Source organism: Eucalyptus grandis, chromosome 5 (assembly GCF_016545825.1).
Source record: "Eucalyptus grandis isolate ANBG69807.140 chromosome 5, ASM1654582v1, whole genome shotgun sequence".
NCBI classification, from domain to species: domain Eukaryota; kingdom Viridiplantae; phylum Streptophyta; class Magnoliopsida; order Myrtales; family Myrtaceae; genus Eucalyptus; species Eucalyptus grandis.
In genome coordinates, this window is record NC_052616.1 from 1,471,309 (window position 1) to 1,495,783 (window position 24,475).

General features: G+C 38.6%; 2 pseudogenes; one reads left to right on the plus strand and one right to left on the minus strand.

Annotated features, from left to right (window-relative positions):
* Window positions 1–2,088: 2,088 nt before the first annotated feature.
* LOC120293455 lies at window positions 2,089–11,137 on the plus strand (annotated as a pseudogene).
* A 1,453-nt stretch (window positions 11,138–12,590) lies between these two features.
* On the minus strand, window positions 12,591–17,352 carry LOC120293456 (annotated as a pseudogene).
* Between the last annotated feature and the right edge of the window lie 7,123 nt (window positions 17,353–24,475).

Consider the following 24,475-nt stretch of genomic DNA (forward strand, 5'->3'; position numbering starts at 1 on the left):
GGAACTCGCCAGGTTTCGAGGCCCAGGGCCTCCATCCTCCTCTTGTTCTCCGCGATCCTCGACAGCCTCTGCTTCTCGTAATTCGATACACGCGTCGCCTCCTTCGGGTCGGGTAGCGTCGGAGGCTCCGGTTCGGAGCCCGAGCTCGCCTCCGCTCCGTCGGGCTCCGCGTCGGAAGTGGGAGGGCGGCGCTTCGCCGCCATTCGAGCGGTCGCGGCGAATTCTCGAGACGAAAATGGCGATTGGCCGTCGCGAAATGACGGAGGCTCGAGGGGGAGTGAAGAAAATGGGAGGGAAGTCGATATAAGAGCAAGCGCGGTCGAGTTGCACCGGTCCGACCGGATTTTGAGTCTTAAGCATTTAACCCGGTCCGGTCCGGACCGAGTCGTAGGCAAGGTGATTTGGGGGCACTTACCACTTCAGATGAGATGAAGACTTGCGCAGTTTTAACACTCACTTAACATGTGAATTTTCGTTTGAGCAAGCTGAAAAAATTGTGCTTCGAGAGCACATGAAAATATCCAGTGTTGTAGGTCGAAACTAAAGAGACGATATTTGAGCCATTCGAATTCACTTAAGAACGGTGATTCTATCTTGAGCTGACCTTAATATGTTGTGCATGTAAGTGTTACCTCAAAAAAATTGCTTAGCGAAGTAAATGGAGAAACTGACATGTTATCACATGAATCTTACTATGAACATATATGTTGGATATAATGGTTTCTCTCCATAAATTGGTTCATTATGGGCATTTGTAAAAATTACCATCACTCCGTTATTTCTACATTCTAAAATTGCATATTGTCGCTTCTTTAATTTGCTTGTGCAAAAACAAATGAAAAAGGAAAAATTGCTTTCCTCAACATTGATGGGCCCTTCTAAAATGTCAAAATATGTCTTCTATATCTACACATTTAAACTTAGTCGACTTTATTGACCAAAAAAAAAAATTATGATCAGCTTTTGTTTCGCTCTCTATGTGTTCCGAGTTTACTCTTGCATCCAAAGACTAAAACTATTCATATAGCATCAACTTTTAATGATGGCTTAGGGGAATATTTCAAAATACACCCCACATTGGACGCATCATCTCAAAAGAGCCGACGAAGTAACAATTGTCTCAAACGGCCCCCACAATTTAGGGAACCGGTTTTGCTCGGTAGAATAGAACCGGCCAAGAATGGGCCGAAACTCTAATCAAAATACACGGAGAACTTCTGCACTGTGCTTTGATGCTGCAAAAGCATTCGGCCATCTGTTTTTTGTTGGTTAGGAACAAAAAAAAAAGTGTGTTTTGTTGGTTTTTTCTTTTTGGTCGAATGTTTTGTTTTGTTGGCTGTTGGACTGTCCGGTAATTGGTGGGACTGGTTGTGTGTGTGTGTGGTGGAACTGGCCAAACATGTGGGCCTGAAAGTGGCCAAGCAAAGGCCAAGAAAACTTTAAAATGGTCGAGCAAAGCCGAAAGCTGGCCAGAGACGAGCCGAAGAATGGCCCGCCCGAATCAGAGTTTGGCCAATGCTTATCCGTTCATTCCACAGTGTAATGGACAACTTTTGTGCAATGAACTTGACTATGCGTCCCTGCTCTCCACTAGCAGAATATTGCTCGATGGACACAAAACGTACCATGTCACGGCAATACACAACTATCAAGATATTCACGATCATTCTCTTTCAAATAGGCCTGAAAAAGAAAAGCAAGGAAGGCCAGAATGCTAACAAGCACCTACAAATTGAATTTGCCCAAGCAATAATATTTATTTGAGAACTGCCGGTGCATCATAGTCACCAAATGGACAAGTCGGCATAATTTACAGCAACTAAATAATCATTCAATTCCTTCGCAAAAAAAGAGATTTTTTTTTCTCTTTTCATACATAATCCTCCGCTGATGATGAGGTAATTCATCAAAGTAATTGTTCCACCTTTCGTCTTAACCTTCCCCTCTTCCTGTGTACTTGCGGAATAAACCATTGACGCCCACGGGCATAGTAGAACGATGTGCTTTTTTTCACCAGCGTGACGACGGGAAAACGGAGCGGAATGGCCCATGGGTGGTGGACGGCGCGAAACGTAGATAACCCCCAAAGAACCCAACGCTCCATTCCCGAACCTCTTGATGTGCAAGATGTCTTGAAAATCAAGAACTCCTGAATCCTCTTCGACTTTGGCCAGCCCTCGCTCGCGTTTTCATGGCCCCCTTCGTCAGAATCGAGGCAATCAAGCCGACCCCTCTGTCGCTCGCCACTCTCTGCGCTTGCCCGTGCCGACCCTTTGCTACGAACGCCCCGGTTCTGACGCGCCCTGTCAAAATTCAATCTTGGGTTGCTTTTACATGGGCCCAAGAGCGTGGTCGAATGCGCTTGCGTGGGGTCCCGGCCCCCGGCGCCTCGTCGCGGCCAGGGCGCGCGCCGAGCAGGACCCGGGTCGGCGAGCGACGCCAATCAGGTGGGCTTTCGGTCGGCTGTGTCTCATTAGGAAATCCGGAATTAGTCTGTGTGATTGTTTTCTTGACTGGTGTCTGGAATTGTTGGATGTATGAGGGGAAAACGGTACTTTTTTGTGCTGGCTCTATCCTGAGTGCAAATGATAGGGTTGTGAATGACGCACTTTTAGTTGTTAGTAGTTAAGAAAAGGTAGTTCCTTACAATTGGATGGGGGCAGAAACAGCAGTCTAGGTAATGCGTCAATTTTTTTCTTTCTTTGCTTATTTTCATTCTTCTTCCTCTGCTGGAATTTGTTACCTAATGCACCGTATCTGTGAGAACTTAGTTTGTATCTGTCTTTTAATGCACGGAATGAGTATCTGCGGGAACAGGACATGGCAATGTTTGTTGATTATATGGTTGATGAAGGAAGATTAATAAGTTGTGGCATTAGTTCTCTGTGGCCCATTTCTATCTCTAGATGATATTTTAATAATAATTTGATTGTAAAGCAATGCTGAAACGGAATGTTTTAGGAAGTAGACAAAGGCCATCAATCTTCACCACGGGGAGAGACTGATATGGAGACTCAACAGAAAGCAAGTCAGTTAAGAAATAGGATTGTTTTGGACTTGGAATTGGTTTTCTGTTGGCGGTGTTGTGTTGGCAGGAGGATGGGTGTTTACTGTGGCTTTGGCATCTGCTGTTTTTGCCGGTTCACGGAGTATTTTGAGTTGGTTAGAAGTCGTGGAATTGCAGCTGGAATGACGCCCTCCTCGATATGTGTCCCGAGTTTGCTCGGTTATATGTGCCCTGATGCCGATACTTACCTTGTAAGATTGAAAGACACCCCTATGCTATATTTTTTTGTGCCATTTGGTGGACAAATTTTGTTGCTAGCAAAGCTTTGAGCGTGCATTCTCTTTCCTGATAAAGTTTTATAAGTTAGCCAATCTTATCATGATGTAGCAATTACTTATCATGCTTCTATGTTCTCCTATCAAAATGTGATAGGCCCTTTATCTGTCTGCGCTGCTTGTTTAAGGGAGATTTGGGAGCTTGCTTGCTTCTGAATTTCTAAAACCATCCTGTTCAGAAGAATGAAATAATCAAAAGACAGTAAGTTTGACACAGAAATTGAAATGTACCGCGATCTAGTTGTAGTAAGTACTTGTAATAATCACAGGAAAAATAATTGCCAGCATAATTTGAGAGAAAACCTCCATGGTGGCAAAGACACGTCGAAAAACTTTGACCACTTTTCAGCATGCAGTTTCTGGAAAATCTTTCACATTCTCTGTTTAGATACTTTTTTCTTCTCTTCTAAATGTTAGCAATCTGAAACGTAAAAATCAGGTGGAGTTCACTGATTTCTCATAGAATGCCATTGTTGACCCCTATGGATACTTTTGGAATGAATCAAAGTTTTCCAGGAAGCAGTGCTTTCATCTGAATTCGTTATTGCTTTATTAAATCTTTGGCTCTATTTGGCAAGTGCTAGGCATTGATTATTGATAGTTGCCTCTGTGCATGTCAGATACTTTGGTCTAGACGTTTCTGTGACATCTGCCGCCTTCCTTGTTGCCATAGCATTGCTTCTACAGAGAGGAAATCCATGATTCTCCCAGCTCAGCAGTACAATATTTGGGCTATTTTATTGTGGTTATCTTCCTTGTTTTTGGGTGAAGCTTCGATGTGGTCTAGCAGCACCAGCACTTCATACTGGTTAGATATGGTTTATTCTTGATGGAGGATGCCCCTTTCATGATACATGCATCCGATATTTTATCCTTAAGATTTGGGCTATTTTATTATAGTTTATCTTCCTTAAGATTTGTTCAACCTTGATTTTATGTAAGTGTCAGTGTAGTGTAGAAGACTATTGCAAATAAGATAGGTAACAGTAAATTAAACACGGAACATTTCAAGACTAAATGGTGAAAGGAAGATCAAGTCATCATATTCAAGACAGGCTATGTAGCATATAGCAATCTAAATGTAGGACAATTTCAGATTTAAACGGTGTAATAAAGATTAGATCACTATATTGTTGTTAGAAGCACTGGGAATTGTAAATTATGTGATACAGATAGCTCAGCAAGAATCTTTTTGGTGCTTTTGGCGATTATTTTTGGTATTGACTTGTTCGTCATGGTTTTCATTCTACTGGCACTTGAGAGTGTTGACTTCTCCGAGTGTGAAGATATGTCATAGTTTTACATGTTACACTTAAATAGATAATTGTGCTGTTTGTTTATTATTTTCAGTTAAGCAAAAAGCTGACGCCGAAAGTTTGTTTTTGCTAATTTCTACCTTGCTTTTAACAGAATTCTCCTTAAACATTGCCACAACCAGCGGCATAAGGGGAACGATCGGACAAACTGAAAACCAACTATGTTGCGCTAAACTAGAGAGCTTTTATTGTAAAGAATCTAAGCCTAATTAATGTTCTTTCTAAAAGAAGATTCTATTATATGAAAATTTAGAACAAGCATAGTCTTTTGATATTGTATTATGTCTGTCTCTGTGTAGAATTTTGTGAACTTGGCCTCACACCATGGCTCTTGTACCTGAACTGATCTACCCATAAACAGTACTTATTATCGATATACCTGAAATTAATACCAGAAGATGCGAGAAGTTTCATGCTGAAGCCTTCCCTATGAAAAATGTAGTTTTCAATTTTTGGTTTTTTTTTTTTTTACATGTGTAATGGAATGGCTTCTATTATCAATGATTGCCGTTAATGCTGCTCATGCTTATGAAGTTGTGGTTCTTAGCTTGCTCATCTTTAACAGGAATAGAGCAGCGTGGCCCATTCTTCTAGGTGGCCAGGCTCATTGGACCGTGGGCCTTGTGGCAGCGTTGACATCAATAAGTAGCATAATTGCTGCAGACACATATGCCTTTCTTGGTGGCAAAGTAATTTGGTTTCTAGACTTTCAGTGTAATTTGTGCTGTAATATGTACCCATTTTTTACAAATGAAAATCTACATGCCCTTGTCTAGTTATATTGTTTCTTGTATATAAGTTTGAAAATATACCTATGTCCTGATTGTGAATAGAATTAAGGAGCTCAAACAAGTTGTTTCAGAGTGTACTCATGATCTGGTATCCACAATCGTGCTTAGAGATTGTTTGGATTAGTATTCATTAATGAGGTTCTACTACTGATCACTTGGTTTTTGTTATTCTTTCTTCTTATAAAGCTGGTTCATCCAGAATATCGTATTATGATGAAACTCTTTTCTGAAGTTATACTTTTGAATCTTTGTGTGCTATAAGAGCAAGTGAAAAAGAGTAGCTTGTTCTTGCAAGTTCTGAGCTTTAATGAGCATAGAGTTGACTTCCTAATCTTCATTTCGTATAATCACATTTAATGTAGGCAGGAATTGCTGGATGCCTTTGTGGTTAATTTCTTTTCTATTGTAAGATTTCATGATTCCTTTTTGCTTTTTCTGTACCATGCAGGATATTTTGGTTTTATGCAGATAGAAACCTAAAAATTGTTGTATTTTAATGCAGGCATTTGGTAGGACACCACTTACTAGTATTAGTCCCAAGAAGACATGGGAGGGAACTGTTGTAGGCTTGGGTGGTTGTATAGCTGACTTCCGTCATCTTGTCGAGGCTATTTTGTTGGCCGTCTTCTTTGCTGAGGTAGTTCTGCTCGCCCTTGTAATCCAGTTTGCAAAACTATTTTTTCATGGATGAGAACTGAAATAACTTATTAATAATTAGGGGAGTTGATTAATGTTGTTTCTTGGATTTTGGAAGATAGAAAACTGAAGGAGTAGAAGTCATCTTTGATGCATGTAAATCTAAATTGTCTTTATGTGCTTGTGAGCTCAAGAGAGAGAGAACAAGGGAGTAGTAGGGAGGAGGAGGAGGAGGAGGGGCAACAGAGCTGAATGTTGTTAGGAGAAACTGAATATTATCTTCCGTCCTTGTTTATATTGGATGCTAGAATTTCTATGCTTTAATTGTTAAGGATAGTGTGATAGAACTTTTCTTGACTTCCAATCTTTTTCTCTTTTTTCTTATATATTTCTCCTTTGAACATTCTTTGGACAATATGAGTGATTATGAGGAAGTGTATATTTATTTGGTCAATTGTAATGTTCCCATTTAGACGTGATACCACCTTTTAAAATTTCACCGTGGGAAGCTTTTTCTTTTTCTTTTTTTTTCCTAGGAAAACTTGAATTGTGAATCCTCTGCTTCTACAGTATTAGAAAAATGGTTATGCTTTAGTTGTTGGGTGGGTAATTCTTCTACCTCATTATGGTCATTTAATATAATATTCACCAGAAGATCCTTAATCGTAGTGATTATCTTTTTCCCCACAAATGTCCTCTTTCTTCTTTTGAAAAAAAAAAAAAAAGAAAATTCTTTATTGTCAAATAAAAATTTGATACATGTGTCATTGGCCGGCAGTCCTTGGCCACACAATAGCCCACACAGCTCCTAGTGAGCTAAAAACACCAGGTCAACCTTCCTTCCAAAGTTGTTCCCAAGAACAGTTCAACAAATAACTTCCTCGTATCGGATCTTATCGGCATCAAGCAATATAGCAAATCACCTATCACCGGCTTTATCAGAAGAGCGACATTAGCTTCCGACCAGTTTGTACACGAAAGGCCAACTTCTCATTTTAGAGTTTCGTAGAGATATATTAATTCTATTCTAGAACTCCTAACACCAATCATCATAATGCCATTTCCACGGACCAGTTGTATTCATTTCCTCTGCATCACTTCTCACTCGATAACCCCAAGCTCCATTTACGAGGGTAAGAGAGAACAGGAGAACCATGGTCTATGACATTTTCCCCCACTCAATTCCCCAATGCCCTTATCACGGGCTATTCTATCGCTTCCCCATGTTTCCTAACCGTTGATGAGCCACTTTGGATCATACATTGAATAGCAACGCTCGCTCAACAAAATAGGCCACTCCATTGGTAGTTTCTTTTGATCGCTGTTTAAGCATCTTTGGCACTTGTACTTTCCTTGACAAGTGGCATTTTCTGTTGCATCTTTGGCAACACTCTATTTCGTTTGCTAAGCTTTTGTTGATCTCAGAGACCATTGCTTCCCTTTTTGAAAACATGGCAACAGATTTCTTCTTAAGATTCACCAATTATCCAGGAGCGTTTTCCTATTTAGCGAAGGATCTGTGTTTTCCTATGCCCCCATTGTCATCTTAGAAGCTAGTCAAGGGTCGCACTTTGTCTAAGCGCATTTGCCTCTATCCTCGTAGGACTAGGTAGGCCACAAGTTTTCTCAGACTCAAAACTCATTTTACCAAAGGGAATCTTGCCCCAATGCCATCTATCACAGGCCGGCAGTTCCTTGGCCTCATAATAGCCCACGCAGTACCCTAGTGAGCTGAAGACACCAGGCCAGCCGTCCTTACTTGTTCCCAAAAACAGTTCAGTAAATAGCTTCCTTGTATCGGATCATGCCATGTTTCACTTAGCTTGGACATCTAGTTCATCAAGTGAGATATCACTTTAGGCACAACAATTGGTTTTTACCTGCCACAGTTTAAGAGCGGCATCAACTTTCGACCAGTTATATACTGAGGCCAACATGCCTTGAGCTCCATAGAGATATATCATTTCTATCTTAGAACTCTTAACACCAATCATCTTGTCGCCATTTTACGAACCAGTTGTTTCATCCCCTCTACATCACTCACTCTTCTCCCAATAACCCCAACTTCACTCACAAGGGTACAAGAGTACAGGAGAACCATAGTCCTTTATTTATGCTTCCTTGATCTTTTTAAGCCACTTCTATTATGTTACATACTCTTGTTGGATCATTTGAGGACTTACGTGCCCTACCACTTGAAATGAGTTTACAAAATATACTCTTCGACATCAAAATACCAACTTTCTCCTAAGATTATTAAAGGTAATGTTGTTCTCAAAATGTACCCCTTTTTGCTACTTATGAAAGACTTTCCCCTTTTCTACTAAGGAAATCCATCCATGTCTCTTCTCATGCCTCCAAATCTTTACGAATCATGAACCACTTCAAGGACATCATTAATTCGCATTGAGATGTATGAAGGTCTTCGTGTCCCTACTGTTTTAATTGAGTTTTCTTCTTTCTCTTTTAAGAGGGGTAATACGTACTTTCTTTAGAATAGTCATGATTGTTGTCCGTGTATACACAAGCATCTTCCTATGGCTTTTTGCATGCTTTTATTTCACATGGACAAACACATTTCCTCATAACTCCATTAGTCCTGCATTACGTCTTTATTGTTGTCGCGTAGGCTTTGATGTTCTTCTTGACCTTAAGGTGCATACTAGGTATCAGAGTATACAAGATGCTTATCCCTGTTGTAAATCTCATGGATGGTATTAAATCCTTCCATCTCTCTACAACTTATCCCTTCTGACATTAATCTGTCCAGCACTTTTGCCTTTGTTATGTCTTATCCACGAAAAATTCTGCAGCATAGCTTACATCAAGGAAGAGGAGTTCATTCCTATCTAGTGGCCAAAGTCAAAAAGTTTTATCTTGTCATGAGCCTGTAGAGACAGGAGACTTCTCAGTAATCGCTTTTTGTATCCTTAAAAATCTGTTGTTCAAATCCTAGAACTTCAGTACTTTTGATCCTTTTCTTTAAGCCAGAAGCCCAGATAATGCAATAGGAATCTTGTTGCGATCTCTTTTGGTGTTCAATATCTTCATTGGATGTCTTGAGTACGTAGATCATATGATGAGCTCGCATAAATGTAACATTGAAATTTGTGCATTTGCTCTTTCTTATTGCTTCATATAAAGGATCAAATAGTTGCCTTGCGGTTTCTATGTTCCCTCTGTTCTCATGTATGTGTTAAAGCTTGTTCCTTCACTTTTGTTTAGCCTTTTATTAGTTCTTAGCATCTTTTGAGTTATATCAGGTACTTGAGCTTATATTTTAGTGCTTAATTTTAGAAAGTCTAGCTATGCCTGCTTGATTTCCAAGTTTTGATTGTAGTTTCTTCTTCTCTGACTATATTTTTATTTGTTCTTTATTTAAACTTCCTACAGCGTTAGCATGTATTCACTGGTAAAAAGTATACTTTCTTTGTCTTGCTAAGTTGTCCTTTAGCTTTCAAGAGTGCCAGTATGATAATCTTCATCTTAATTTAAAGGAAGGTAGTCTCAACATTTGCTGGGTGGCATTTCAAAATAATACATTTAGATACTTTGGCTCAAAGCTTTTGGATCCGTCATCATTTTTAAACCTTTTTTTGTGCTGTTTGATTTTCTTTTTAGGTGACCACATTATGCATCCTGTTAGACTGTTTATTTGCATTGTCTTTTTCATTGTTGTGGTTTGTGTATAATTTCCTCTTGTTTGGTGGACAGTGCAATAGCATTGGGGTTCTTGAACTTTGGGTCTGTTTTTGGAGATCTCACCGAATCCATGATCAAACGTGACGCCGGGTCAAAGACTCGGGCTCCCTATACCTGGACATGGTAAGTTCCTTTGGCTTTAATTACTTTGCAAAAGCTGCTGAATTTTCTTTTGCACTTTGGCCCTTATTCGAGTTGCTAAATCTGCATACTGCTGATTATTATGCAAACCAATTTAACATTATTTAGGACAAATTTCATAGTTCATTAAATCTGATTTCTACAGTTATTTAGATTGTTGATTTACAAAGGTGCAATTTTTTTTTTTTTGCTGCAATAATGAAGCTTTTGCTTGCAAGATTGTGTGTTTTTCATTTCTCAAATCTTGTTAGCTCATCTTTTTGAGTATTTCTTATCACTGTAATTGCACGGAACTCATCTGAATTTTGGATTGACCAAAATTTTGCATATTCATGCGGATAAGCATTATAACTAATCATATGCCTAGTGCCTACAACTTGTTGAAAACCATGAGAAAGTGAAGCTGAAATATCCTTCATCTATCTCATTTTCCCTGCTGAACTTGCAAGTAGAACACTATGGTATAATTGCCCTCATTAATTTGCTGATGCCCTCCTAAAACAGTAGAAAAGCTTCTCTTTGTTGTTTTTGTCATTGACTGTAACAAAAAATATTCCCCATTTCTCTCGTTGGAGGGCAGTAGACAAATTTAATTTTACATTATGAACTTAAAGCAAGGTTCTTTCGTCCCCCTGGAGGATAAACCTTTTTTAAGATGTTAAGAAACACATGGGCACCTACAGATGAACCTTACTCTGTCAAATGCAAAGTTGATACTTATGATACTTTTGTCTCAGAAGTTTTTATAAATTCCTCATCTGTAACGAAATGAATCTGTTTCTGAGATGTCTGTCATATAAGGTTTCCTGGACCCCTTTTCCACTTCCTCTGCTGCTCATTGAATATGCATCAGATTGTAGTGTAGTTGTAAGAACCGTGTCATTTATGGTATTTTGCAAATTTGGGTTTCATAAACTATGTCCGTAATCAGAGGCAATGCCTGCAGGTGGAATATTGGACAGAGTAGATAGCTACATATTCACGGGTGCGCTTATGTACTCTTTCGTCAAAACTATTCTACCTCTGTATGGAGTTTGACATCGGAAGAATGAGCAATAAAAAATGGGAATACACTGCATAGTTCTGGAGCTGTTGCAAGAGGGGACTTCATGCCACCCAAGCAGGCGTCGATTGTTTTTGGACAAGAAAATGAAGAAGAAAGTCCTGTACGTACTCTTTAACTTCCGAAATGGCAGCCAAGATTTTGAAGCATACTCTGTTTCAGTGTTACAGGTATAGTTCACATGACCACAGATCACTGTTAATCTTCCAGAAGAGCTGTCAATGATCAATTCAATGGATGAGAAGCTGGTTCCCAAAAGTTTTTCTTTTCTTCCTTTACCTTGGCTTTTTCGGTGTTGGTAGGTCTTCTATTGTAATAATTGGTTGATCAATAATTTCGGCCGCAAGGTCAATCATCTCAATTTTTGCACGGCCGTTTGCTTGTCATGCTGACTGGGATTCTTTAGCCGAAAGAATCTAAGTTTTGGGAAAAAATTTCCATGGATAACTTTGATTTTGCATGGAGAGAGTGGAATTTCAGCCCCCAGTTGCCATGATTCTTCGGAGCCTGACTTTTGTCCTAAGTGAAGTTATTCATGCTGTAGTATGGTTGATTGATCTCTTCAACAATTTTTCCAATGTTGGTGTTTTCTTGTCCAAAATGCCGGGTCCATGGTTATTGTTCCACGATAATGCAGCCGAATATGATGTATAAAACCGATTCATTCTTGTTATCGCACCATCCGACCATCATGTCTAAACGTTTCTATCAGAACTATGTCTAAGACTCAAAAGTTGCTTTGATTGCACTAATTTACTTGTGATGGTTGGTAACTGATATTCTCCTTGTCGATTTCCGAATTGCTTCCTCGAAAGCTTCCCCTACAGCGAGGAGTAGTTAAATGTTGACGCGAACAGGTGTATGATCGCGCTGGCGCCAATGGGGAAATGAAGAGGCTTAATGTCATGGTAACAATGATGTATGGCCCCTTCTAGGGAGTCCTCATGGCAGCCATGACCATAACCAGGAATGTCATTATTGGTATTTCTATTTATCATTATTTGTTATTATCGATATAGCGTGACTTAGGCTGTTAGGCAATATTGCATTGAGGCCTCGGGACTCCCTTTCAGACGTATTTTTCCACCTAATAATGTTTGTTAGAGATAGAACAAGAACATCACATTTTCCTAGGCTACAAGATTTAATAGAAGATGCTTCAACCTGAGAAAGAAGTCACAACTTACAACTCGTTTGAGTTTGCAAAGTGGTCTAAAGCCTGAACCATTTTGATCGTGAGAGTTTCTCAAGAAAGGGTGCTGTAGCAGCTCCTCAGCTGAGGGTCTCTGCGCAGGATTTCTTTGTAAGCAACGCTCTAGAAATCCCTTCCTTCTGATGACAGCTTCTCTGGTATGGGAGGGCTTCGATACAAAACTTGAACATCGCTTGTGGCTGATTCATAGAAGAATGTCGGACTATCAAAATAAAAGCATTATTCTGAACACTACCATATGTGAATACAGTATCCCAGTAAGAAGCAGCAACCAAGTGGAGATACGAGAAGCCGTTTTTGGTGAAAAATATCTGATCTAAACACTTCAAGTATAGAAAACTATCTATGTGATATCTCAAGATATAGTTGACTGGAAGAGATCCCTCAAGATAAACTATCGAAAAAAACGAAAGGATGGGTTTTGTGCTCATAAAATCTCAGCAAATTGACTCTGCAGGTGCCCAATAAGTATTGGTGCAAAAGGCCAATGGTTGATGCCAAAACTGGAACTTACCCAAGGAATCAAAAAATTGGCTGAAATAAAGTAAAACCTAGAAGCCGAAAATTGTGAAACTTTCAAAATGAAATTGAATGACACAAGTAGTCATCACACTAACCCCTTCCAGTTCACCCCAAGGAGGCACTCCGTTCAGCATTTCAATGATGGTACAACCAACGCCCCATATATCAACAGCAAAAAAGCAGTCTCAGGACTTGTCTTCTCCTTTGCCATAGATCCCAGCAGGATCTGCATGATAATTTGAAATATTACGTCAAAGCTTGCACTTGCATGGAGCATGAGTTTAAAATAGTTTCAGGTATGCTACCTCTGGAGCCATCCAATGAGGACTACCCTTCAGAGAGAGAATGGAAACTTGTCCAGACAGCTGTATACAAGCTTGAGTTAGCATACAAGCAACTAAAAGTTGATGCAGTAAACTTCCATGATGCTACACATGGAATGCAAAGGTGGTGCCCCCCATCCACGACAGCACTTATCTCTAGTCTGGTTATGTTTTTTATTCCCTTGAATTTTGCTGAATCCAACCCCGGCTTGCCCACCTTTCCTAAAATTTTTAGCTAAATACCAAGTTTTCTACATGTCAAATAAACTTCCCGAAAACTTGTAATTTCCTAATTATGCTTTCTATGGGATCAAAATGAGTTGAGCATTACAATATTTTTATATTAATATTATATTTCATGCTATTTATGCATTAGTTACCTTTACAAATTTGGTAAGCAATTTTCATGCATTTATATAATAAAGATATTGGCATGAATGAAAATTTTGGTTTTTATCTGGTTGTTCAGTGCATATACTTATGTGTTAGATAATCATGATTATTTCGATTGGCTTTCAAAATTGTGCTTGATGTGTGAGCATCACATGTCTATTTGCAGAAAAAAAATAAAAATTTATCACCCATCACGTATGGCAAAAACCCATTTTTATTAGATCTATCTAACTGGGAGTTTAATGACCACTTCCACTAGGGAAACCCGGTTAATCTTCTTTTCCTTGATTGAAACCCGAATTAATTCTTTTGATGCAGTACATTTTGAATCAAACTCGCTACAAACAATTACATGGTTATTAAATACCAATGTATAGATTATTTGAACAACATAGCTAATAAAAAATAATTGCCTCACAACGAAGTGTTTTGAGATTTTCTGAGTGTCTGATTAGTCACCAAAAGATATGACAATCCTCACTCTCCAGAACTAGATAATTAATGGGACCATATAGTCCATGCTCCTAGAAGTGGCCTTGTAAAAACAAAAAGACAAGTTTTTGACTTTATGCTTTAACGAGTCATGAACATGGATTTAACCAACAATTTGTTCCTAGCAATGAGCTGTTCAACACTTTTTAGTACCTGACTAGATGCTATTGAGCATGGTAGCCTTCAATCTCAAGCACACCGAATAATTTATAGGAGAGCACAGTCCATACTCCTAGGGTTGGCCTTGACGTAAAAAATAAAGTAAAAGAAATCAAATTTTAAAGTTTTCTTCTTTTATTTTACCTTAGTGTAAGGTAAAAAATAGAACTTTCATATCACTACAGCTGAATTAGACATGATATAGTTTTCCTGTTATATGAAGAATGTAAATGACATGATACTAAATTAAATCAATGACAATGCCTTAAATTGCTGAAGAGGTTGCATTCCAGTTCTTATCGAGGACTTATGGACCCATTGACCAGCAAACAGAGGGTAACTACTACTACAAAGGAATTTTAGAGATTTCATACTCTCTGACCAAAGAAGTGTCCAAATTTAATGGGGTGGAATAAGAATGATTGAGAATCTACAGCTGGTTTTCTCAAAGGACAACTTCAAGTTAACAAGTGCATGTATATGATCTGAATGATTTTCTTCAAGTGCTTATAATATTTCAAGAATGAACAATGACTATGTAAGGCCATTTAAAAAACAGAAAAAGATGTGCAAAAGGTAAAACAAGGATAATTTTTTGCAAGAAACTGGCATGTGGAAACATGAAAAGTTGTTGGAACATGCAAATGCACATGAAGACAGGTTCTACAATAAACTTAAGTTGCAGAGGCAAACCAAGCTTACATGTTTTGCCATCCCAAAATCAGCAAGCTTGACTACACCAGTGACATCAACGAGTAAATTTGCCCCTTTTATATCCCTATTCGCAAAAAGAATCACATAAATGAGTACAGTTCCAAGCACAATTCAAGTTGGAAATGTACTGAGCAAAAGAAGTTGTGAACCTTTAAAACTATACTTCAGGCAAGAATAATAAAGCACAAAGCCAGAAAGCCTTTTTGTAATAAAACAGGGAACATTCCTTTTCAGTCAAAAAGTTTTGCCCCAATTATGGTATTCATTGTCTGCATTGTTATTTGAAACTTGTTCACAGTTTAATGCTAAAGAGAGTCGTACATGTGTATCCCATGTAAATTGTTGCTCACCTGTGAATTGTGCGGTTGCTGTGCAAATAAGCAAGCCCAGATAAAATGTGACGAGTGAAACAGCGAACGACTGATTCAGTCATAGTTCCACAATGTTCACGGACATATTTGTTAATTGATCCCGGATAGACATACTCCATATATATGCATAAGTGATCATCAACCTGCAGATAGAATGAGCTCCCTTCATTATGAAGTTTCACAAAGGCACTACATCCTATCTAAATGAGATTGGAGAAACTAGAAAGCACTTACAATTTCACTACCATAATATTGCACAATATTCTGATGCTTGAATTGTCTAAGAACTCTGATTTCCTGCAACCGTGAGATGATGATGAGGACGAGCACAGCTAATTGTCAGATTGATGATTCATATTAATGCTCATACAAGGCATAACTGTTACAAGGTAACACTTAAAATGAAGTTATCAGCAGTAACCTGCTCCAGCTGCTTCACAGATTCAGCAGATTTAGGGTCGTCCATTATTAGGTCAACTTCTTTCATTGCACATAAAGCTCCCGTTTGTCTGATAAAGAGACAGGTCAATCACTTCACAGACCATGAAGAATTTATAAATTCTCTAAAGCATGAGCTTACCTGTTGGTTGCAGCATAAACTCTCCCAAATGTACCCCATCCAATAAGTTTCCCTTTCTGCCACTGACCAGTCACGGATGCCACGTTTTGCCTTTCTGTGGCATGGCTAATATTTGATGTTGAAGGGGAAGAGGTAATGGATGGGCATTATAAGTCTCGAAAGAGATTTGTGTTGATACCATGATGCAGTACCACTTGGACTTTTTGGAGTTCTTGAAGTCGGGCTTTGAAGTGGAGAAAGATGACCCAAAGACTTCGGCAAGGTTGGAGTTTGAGCTTTGAAAGTAGACCAACTATCTGGAACCGTCGATTTGTTCCCAGTAGCCGGATTATGCGGGCTAAGATAAGGACTTGACAGACTACTAGCTGGAGCGCTCCTGGCTGGGATATTGATCCGCAAGTTGTGATTGTCCAAACTCAAGTCTCGCATGAAACCCCTTTTGTAGTCTGTTGAAGGTTTAGCCGATTTTGGGGAGACCTGACCACTGTTCCTCCTGAGAGTATCATAACCATAATAGTTTGATCAATAAAAGTCACTGCTCGCTCTTTGCATATAAGAAACTAGAAACAAATGTAGAGTGGTATGTCTGACAAGTGCAGACAATTTTCTTTTCTGACAATAGTTTAGTTTAGTCTATACAGAATAAGTTGCTATCCAAACACAGGAGAAAAACTCACTTTTTATTTCAAAAATAAAAAAGGAAGCAACAAATGAATTCCTTAGAAAAGAGAGATTCTACAGATATATGTTACACTAATATAAGCATTCTTTATCATCATAGACGGCGTCGAATTGGCTTAGCTTACATCAGTTAGACTTAGAACAATAACAATCTCCATTGATTTTTTCTGACCGAATCTTGACAAAGAACAACAATCAGCTGCCATTAACAGTTCAAAACGCAGGCGAAACATATCAAGCTTTCCGTATTAGTGCACATGCCAATGACCATAGCGTCATCATTAAAACCAATGCTCTTCAACAACCATTTCAAGGCAAATTCAGGCAACCCAAGACTCGTATTATCGTGGCCAAGCTCGTCAGATATAAAGCAGCCCTACCTCCATACCTCGGCCAATCCATTTCTATCCGGCGCTATCCTCAAACAAGCCATCTCGGGCAACGGCAACGGCACCGGCAACGGTTGAGGCACCGCCGTCGACCAAAAGCGTTCGGACCGTCCCGGCGACCGCACCACCGGCGTTGACTCGGGCGACACCGGCGTCGACCGAGAGAAGCCGCCCACGTGGGCCAGCGTCGACCGAGAGAAGCCGCCCTCGTGGGACAACCCGACCTCGTCGTCCGTCGCGTACCGGAGCTTCCTCTGCCTCGTAAGCCGCCTCTGCATGACCGACGGCCCCCCGCCGTCGCCGTCGCCGCCGGGGCTCGACGGACAGCCGGACCGGGACGCATTGCAGGTGGACGAACAAGCGGGACGGTTCATCTGGGAAGCACCCGTTTTGGTTCCGAAAGGCAGTACGGACAAAAACACGGAAGAGCAATCGACAGAAGCTGCGCGCGCGCGAGAGAGAGCAAGCAAGAACTCACGCGGCCATGGGAATCACCTCACGGGTCTCGTCTCCTCTCCTCCTCCTCCTCCGTTTACTTTTCAAGAAGAGAATCGCGGGATTGCTTGCGTGGTCAACAAAACAAGTAGAGAAGCTGCTGCTGAGGTGGAAGAGGAAGAGGGGGCAACTTCTCCGCGTTCGCTTTCGACACCTAACATCGAACGCTTGTCTGTGAACTGATGATTCGACTGGATCAACAAAGAAAGCGAAAGAGTCGCCATTGTCAACACGAGGACAAGAGCTTCGGTCGGCCTAAATTTTCTTCATCAATCCGGGAGTCGAATGTCAAAGTTTTGACTGAATCCGTCGTTGTGGCGGTCAACCCGGATGCACGTGAGCGCCACCTGCTACCCCATCGTCGAAGCTAGCAACTTCACCCCAAGAAAAAGGAACATAACAAGTAGAAATTCATTTGCCATATATTATTTATTACATTTCGTTAGCGTCCATATTCTTTTCTTTTTTCTTTTTTATGGATTTCGTTAGTCTGCTAGCATTTTATTTGACTCGTTCCGATTATCTCCTAATCGAAACTTTATAAAGAATCTTCAAGATGAATATTATTTCAAATAAAAACATAAAACTTATCAATTTACATGTGCAATTCACATATTTATTCCAACGCAACGTCAAGGTCAATTTTGTTCGGCATTATTTGGTTTACCCAAATTGAAGAAGCTTCAAATGGGACTTCACAATTTTTGCATCTCGTCAAGGAGATGACCTGCCGTATGAACGCTCTCTCCCCTTTTGCCGACTCACGAACTTTTCTCCTTCTCCGCTGGAGAAGAACGACTTTGAGGCTGCGTGGAGAGCACGATCTCCGAGCTTCCTTGAGAGCGCCTAGGCATTGTTGATGGCCTCATGATGGGTGATCTATAAGGTTTCATTCATTTCATAAAAAATATAATATTTTCAAAAATACTATCTAATAAGTCATTTTTCAGGAAAATGATAATATTTTTAATATTCGGTTGAAACTTAAAAATAAAGCAAAAATAATTTTAATTATTTCAATATTTTTAATTATTTTATTTTAAAATTGATTTTCAATTATATTCCATTTTTATTTTTAAAAATGATGTTTAATTATATTTTATTTTATTTTTAAAGTGATTTTTAATTGATTTCTTTTTCTTCTTCTTCCTTAGTTGCTTACAACGATGGCAACGGTTGGCGATCGGCAAGCAAGCTAGCTTAAAGCCCTACCCCACTCACTACTATAGCAAGCTCACCCGATAGCCTCAAGTGAGCTCGGGCAAGTGCTCAAGCTCACTTGTGGCCGATAGCTACTTGCCGCAGTGGTTGGCGACACTGCACCAAAGAATAATGAGAAAAAAAAAAGAATAAAATATTAAAATAATTGAAAATTCTATTTTTTAAAAGATAATAAAAATAATAGGAAAAGGTGATTAGTTTTTTTTTTTTTTAAGTGCTTGGTTTAAAAGTGAAAGAAAGAAGATGGAAAATGTTTTTTGTATTTTAAAAGCAGAAAACATTTACCCCACTTTTGAAGGTGTTTTCTCCGTTGATGGAAAGTGTTTTTCCCAATCATTTTTTTTTTCTGTGAAATGAACGTTTAAAAATCTGAAAAATATTTTCTTAAAACTTATTTTTCACGGAATAAAGATAGCCTAAGAGTCTGTGGATGGTTTGAGTTTGGGTGACATTGACTACAATATTGGCCATGGTGGAGAGAAACTCTGGGCGAGGGAGGTGGGGCATGTGGCATGGGGTAGCCCTAATTTTTCCCATGTTCCCTAATTTTCCAATTGACACTGCAACTCATCCTTTGTTCATCAAAGAGAAACGAATTTATTGTGCATTAACTCTACCTTCGATTTGGGAATGAAAGAAATTGGAGACTTTGAGCACAAACCCTAGCTTTGATTTGTGTTTATTCAACGTGGGTCAAATCAATTGGACAAAATTGCCTCTAATAGACTATTGGAATAAGCACATGAGTCACACATGCAAAACCTTATTTGAGATTAGGTTGGCCACTTTAAGACTTTATTTGAGATGAGATCCATTGTCAAAATTTTGAGAAAAAATATAGGTCTTATCAAGACCTATGTGAATTGTGTAAATATAAGCATGATGTTACGATGAGCTTATTTCTTTAAAATAATCTTATTTCTCTTTTTGTTCTTGAGAATGAAAAGTATACTTCATGTTACTAATCAAAATCTATTCCATGTCCACCGATTTATTCGGGAATAGAAAAATTAACTTATGTACATAGATGGATTTATATTCTTTTTTTGGTTCTAGGGAGCAAAAGAATATAAAAATAAAGAAATAGAAATATTATCAAATATACCCTTCTTGATATTTTTCCCGATTCAAATGACATGCAAATCATTGTTTGATTTTTAATTTGGGTAAATCTCGAATGGAAGAAAAGCCAAAGCTCAATTTTTTCTTTTTAAACTCGAGGAGACCCGCAATCAAATGTTGTCCTAATTAGATTGGTCCACCTCCAAAGTACTGAACTCAGGTCATCTGAAAAATCTATTGGCCCAAAAATATTGGGAAGGCAAAATTGGAAAATTAGCAAACTTGAAAAGACTACTCAAATCTGAAAACAACTTCATTCGAATTCAACTAGATCCTCCTCCGACCCCAAAAGTGAAGATCACTGGCAATTAATCGTCAAAATGGGAAGTACACCAAGAAGTGGAAGATAATTGCACGCAAAGTCACACCCACGGGAAGAATTATCCAAAAAGTCCTAAAAAAAAAATTTGTCAATAATTTTTTTTAATTATGCCAATTAATTGCATGCAAAGTCACACCCACGGGGAGAATTGTCAAAAAGTCCTAATTTTTTTTTTTGTCAATTCAGTCATAAACATTTTATAATTATGACAATTTAATCCTAAATATTTTACAATTATAGCAATTCAGTCTTAAACTTTTGCAATAATGCCAATTCAATCTATTTGCCCAATTGTGGCTAGCTGATGTTGATGGGACACTATCTGGCCAACATTAACGTGGATAAGTTGAAATAGTATATTCATTTTCCTTTATTTTTGTTTTTCTTCTTATGTTTCCTCTTCTTCCCCTTTTCCTTTTTACCCCACAGTGGTTGGCGAAGGTAGCAGCCCTTGCCCAGCTTGCCTAGATTTGAGGGCCATGGGTGAGGATAGCCTCACCATGGCCTTGCCGCGAGCAAAGGTGGCCTTGCTCATGACTAGCAAAGCCATGGTCGCCTTCACCTATGGTTGGGAAGGCCATGATAAGGGCTTCGTGGCCTATGCCTAGTGGCTAGCTTTGTAGTCCTTGCCTAGTGGCCAGTGAGGCTTGCCAGCCACTGTGTGGCGAAAAAGGAAAAAGGGAAAGAAGATGAAAAATAAAATAAAAATAAAAATATTATTAAAAAGCATTCATGTCAGAATCAGCTAGAAGGCCAATATCCACATCATCTTCAATATGTTAGAATTGGTCGGATGGACTGAATTGACATAATCATAAAAAATTTAGTACTGAATTGACAAAATATGTCTATGACTGAATTGTCATAATTGCATTAGGTTTATAATTTTTTTAGTAATCTTTCCCCACCCACGATTGTGTCTCTAGACTTCTCAGCCATCACACGTTGAGCAAGAGCGGAAACCCTAGCCCCCATGTCCGAGGCCGTGACAGCCACATGATGCAAAAATTTAATACAACCAAAAGAAAAATTGTAGGGACTTAACTGAACACTTTGCAATAGTTTATACACTAGCGGTGCCCTTTTGTTTCTTTTTTGAATCATGCAATTCTCAACGCTTGTAATGCCCTGGCCACACAGAGTTCATGGTATTTAACAAAGAAAGAAGACGCACGCCACCTGAAAAGAACAATGACGATGTAGTCTTATTAAAAATCTTTGATGGACTGTATCGTGCCTTACAAGCAATTGAATCATTCAACGCACGGGCTGCACATGTTTGTAGTTTTCATTGACTTCAATTGAACCTGACAATATCACTTAGTAAATAAGCTTTAGTAAGATCTCTCCGTATCTCAAGTATTTCTCAAATAGGAAATCTGTTTTCTATCGCATTTTAGCATTGATTCCTCTAAACTACTTGATTTTTTTCCACTGATAAAAGTTTTCCTTACTCAGGATTTGTTTGTTTCGGAAAAAATGAATCATTTGGAAAACAATTTCCTAAAAATGATAACTTATATCTCTTACAAAAATGAATGAATAGGAAATATTTTCATCATCTACAAAAATATTTGAACATAAATTATTGATGATAATGAAAATATTTTTTATTAACTAATTATTTTAAGTAGTATAAGCAATTAATTTTAGAAAATATTTTTTAAATTATTCATTTCTTATGAAATAAATGGAGTCTTAAATAATAAACATTCTTGACAATAATAATAATAATAATAATAAACATTCAAACAACTTACAATCTTTTACGCATGAGTCTCACTTAATTCGAGACGGACATTCACAAATCCCGTCCATCCAATCCCGTCACCGCCGGCTGCCTACCTTTTTAAGGATAAGACTCATTCCAATCACCGCTAAAGGTTGACTTCATGAAAAGCTAAATTGGCGGGCAAGACGAGGGGAGAAGGTTCTCTTTTCAAGCGATCGTCATGCATGACGTGGCAAAAATGGACATTTAAGACAGCTAGATAAGCATTCTAAAGAAGAGAATCTGAATGCGTGACCGTGAAGCCAAAGAAATACAGCGTCCCCATCAGAACACTCTCGGGAACCAAAGTGAGACAGGGATTCGAAAGCTTAGAGGAGATTTCCTCGAGAGGAGAGGAAATGAGGAGGCTATTTCGTGCCATCTTCAGTGGCCCTACTCGGAGGGGGGCATGAATGTAGAGATGCACCCGAGAAGTCTTCCGAAAATGTGATTTGTGGGTCGTTGGAATGGTTGTAATTACTGCTTTCTAAGGGCCCCAATATTAATGGGCTAGTTTAAAAATATGATGGATTCTGAAATTTGGCAAGAGCGATCCACCTGGGTCGGCGTATCTAACAATGATTTTGTAAAATCAAGCCATTGTGCTATAGCTTGAACCACATCGAAGAGGTCTTGAACAGTTGTCGTGATTCAAACTCTAAATATGGTTACCGACATCCGAGGTTTGATCAAGTCTCGTGAACTTTTTAATCAAATCTTTTTCTGACAACTAGTCCTCCTGACGACTCCTAGTTTCGTGTTGTACTTTCGAAATTGAGAGGTCACACACTTTTTGAACAGCACCAGAAGCAGGTAGTTAGAGTCGAAGGTACACTGAGCCTACCGATTTAATGATCAAACGAGTATGAAAAGAGAGGTCTTGATGAATGAAGCTCCTCCATGAAGTTCAAAATATTGTTCGAACCATTTTAATGGTGGGTCAAGCTTTAGTCACAGTTTTGTTCAATCGACTTTTTGAATGTGGGAGAAATGAGATAAAAAGTCCTAAATTTATTGCAATTATGTTAATTCAATTATAAATATTTTAATTTAGCCAATTTAATCCTAAATCTTCTAATATTTACCAAGGTATTCCTTTCAACCAATTTTGACTACTAATTGCTAATGTGGATGTTAATAGTGTTGCCTAAGATAGTCATCGCTTACAAAACAATTTTTATAAATTTTAATTTTTTAAAAATATTTTTGTTTTTATTTTTCTTTTTCTTATCAAGTCACGCAAGGGTCGGCTGGCGCCTCGCCAAGCTCATAAGGAAGAAAAAGGAAAAGAGAAAGAGATGAAAACTAAATATAAGAAATTCTGAATTTTTTTTTATAAAATCATAAAATTTGTTTACATTAGTGTTGGTTACGCTATGTAAAACCATTGACGTTCACATCAGTGATTTCTATCTAAAATTTGTCGAAATAACTAAATTGGTAGTTTGTCAAAAAGTTTGAGATTCAATTGGGAAAAGTGAAAGATTTAATATTAAATCAATATAAATGCAATAAGTTTAAAACTCATTTGGTAATTTTCCCAATAAGATTTGTAACCTCTTCGCTAACTGTATTCTCTCAATTAGAATCGCCCATCTTTTACCAATCCCGAAGTCCTAAAGCTCTTATTTATACATCCAAAGGAAAGCTAGTTATCAATTGTCACGTAAACTGCTGGATTCACTGGACAACTTTTGGATACCTGGTTTGAGCCCTCAACCAGCGTTCGACAAACTAGGTTAGCCTGCGCCGCAAGGGAGGCAATGGTTGTCTTGTCACCGACGGGGGTGGTGACTTGAGAGAACGAGTGGAGAGAGATTTCAATTGGGGTCTCAAGGTTCTTTAGTAATTTGAGATTAAAACTCTAATTTCTTGGAGTGATGACTCAATTTTCTTATTGAGACAATTTAGGTGGGATATGCGATTTACAGCATGCTTGGTAACCTAGGTGAGCGCTAGCATATGGTAAAAACTTGGTGGGAGCATAAAAGTATGGTAGCTTGAAAGCCGGACCAACCAAACTCAATATTTTGGGGCCGGGCTTATTTATTTTATTTCGATCAGTTGGCCCTTTGATCTCAGGCTGATAATGACCCTAGCCGTCTCGAAATAATTTCAAAAAATGCAGGAGCATATTGAGAATATACATTATTTGTTCTCTAGAATACCTTAATAAAGTCATAAATAAGTTAAGACATAATTCAATTCAAATGACCAAGAAGTGATTTTCGAGGCCAAAAATGGCGCAAAATGCCTTTGGCAATTGGAATCATGGCGTTGAGTACTAAATAGGCTTTTGAATTGTGCTTACGCAGCTTATAACTCTACCATGATCAAAAGTTATGTTCTGTTATAGTTGAGGTACTTGGGGGTCCATTTTGTAAATTTGAAAATTGCAGTATGTTAATTACCTTATATTTAGATATTTATATTAGAAATATAATAAATACCCATTATTCATATTACAAATTCAACCATTAGCTTGAATTGGATCGGGTTAATCTCTTACAAGTCTTTTTCGTATGATCGGGCCGACCTTGGAAATTCCACGCACGATCTTTCTAGGCTGGGCCAAGAAATGCCTTGAGGCTCAACCATGCTCAATCTGGTAAAAATTATCATATCCAAGGTTCGTTTGCACACTAATGAGGAAATAAGTCCGAAAAGATGCCCCATAACTTGGGGTTAATGAGATGGAATAATGTTATCTGGTCAA